This window comes from Mobula hypostoma, chromosome 5 (assembly GCF_963921235.1).
Source record: "Mobula hypostoma chromosome 5, sMobHyp1.1, whole genome shotgun sequence".
In the NCBI taxonomy this organism is placed as follows: domain Eukaryota; kingdom Metazoa; phylum Chordata; class Chondrichthyes; order Myliobatiformes; family Myliobatidae; genus Mobula; species Mobula hypostoma.
This window is the reverse complement of record NC_086101.1, coordinates 106,951,338-106,952,932: the sequence shown is the minus strand read 5'-3', so window position 1 is coordinate 106,952,932 and position 1,595 is coordinate 106,951,338.

Sequence of the window (1,595 nt, the reverse complement as noted above, 5' to 3'; positions counted from 1 at the left end):
TGACAGGAGAAGGGGCGAAGGCAGGTCCTGGTGCCTTAAAACCAGTGCTTCGGGTAGATGGAGCTCATCAGCCTGGGAAGGCAGTCCATCTAAGGGAGGGAAAACTCTGATCTCAAACCTCCGCTGCCTTGCGGCCATAACCACTCATGGGAAAGGCTTCAGGAGTAAACCCTGAGGACAAATCCGGAGCTGGAGTCCCTAAGGCAGTCCGACGTTGCCTTCAACCTCGCTCTGGCAACTCCTGCGACGTCACTGGTGCCAAGCTGTATCGGCCCTTGCACTTCCCTTGGACAACATTGGTGTCGTGGAGAGGGGAGACTTGCTGCATGGGCAACTGCCGGTCTTCCATACAGCCTTGCCCAGGCCTGCATCCTGGAGAGGACACTTGCAAGACTTTCCAGGTGCAGATCCATGGTCTCGCGAGACTAACGGATGCCATCACCACCACAGTCTGAAATGATTTTCCACTTTGTCTTGGACACACACAAGTCCTGAAATGATGGTAGATTGCCACCAATGATCTTTTCTGCTGACCTGACGGTCTGCTGTAGTGTTTGTACATTGTAAGAGGATGCTGCACCAAACCAGACATAACAGCTGATGTGAGGAAGCTCTGTATGATGGCAGTGTATAATTGGACCAGTACGTTCTGGGGAAGATGGAATCACCAAACCAGACAGTAATGGTTGATGTGAGGGGACTCTGATGGCAGTGCAGAATTACACCAGCGTGTTCTGGAGAAGATGGAATTTTACCAACTGCCACAAAATCCTCTGCCGAGCATTTTTATTAATGAAAGAGTCCAATCACAAACAAGAGAAAATCCGCAAATGCTAAAAATCTGAGCAACACACACAAAATGCTGGAGGAACTTAGCAGGCCAGGCAGCATCTATGGAAAAGAGTCAACGTTTTGGGCCGAGACCCTTCATCAGAACTGGGAAAAAAGATGAGGAGTCAGAGTTAGAAGGTGGAGGGAGGGGAGGAAGAAACACAAGGTGATAGGTGAAACTGGGAAGGGGAGGGGTGAAGTAAAGAGCTGGGCAGTTGATTGATGAAAGAGATACAGGGTTGGAGAAGGGGGAATCTGATAGGAGAGGACAGAAGGCCATGAAGAAAGGGGGAGAAACACCAGAGGGAAGTGATGGGCAGGTAAGGAGATAAGGTGAGAGATGGAAAAGGTAATGGGGAATGGTGAAGGAGTGGGGTGGGGGGCATTACTGCAAATTTGAGAAATCCATGTTCATGCCATCAGGTTGGAGGCTACCCAGATAGAATATAAGATGTTGCTCTTCCAATCTGAGTGTGGCTTCATCACAACAGTAGAGGAGGTCATAGACTGACATCGGAATGGGAATGGGAAGTGGAATTAAAATGGTTGACCACTGGGAGATCCCATTTTTTTCCAGCAGATGGAGCACAGGTGCTTTGCGAAGCAGTCTCCCAATCTATGTTGGGTCTCACTGATATACAGGAGGTCACACTGGGAGCACCGGATGCAGTAGACTCTCAGTTGAAGTGTTGTCTCACCTGGAAGGTTGTTTGGGCCCCTGAATGGTAGTGAGGGAGCAGGTATAGGGACAGGTGTAGCACTTG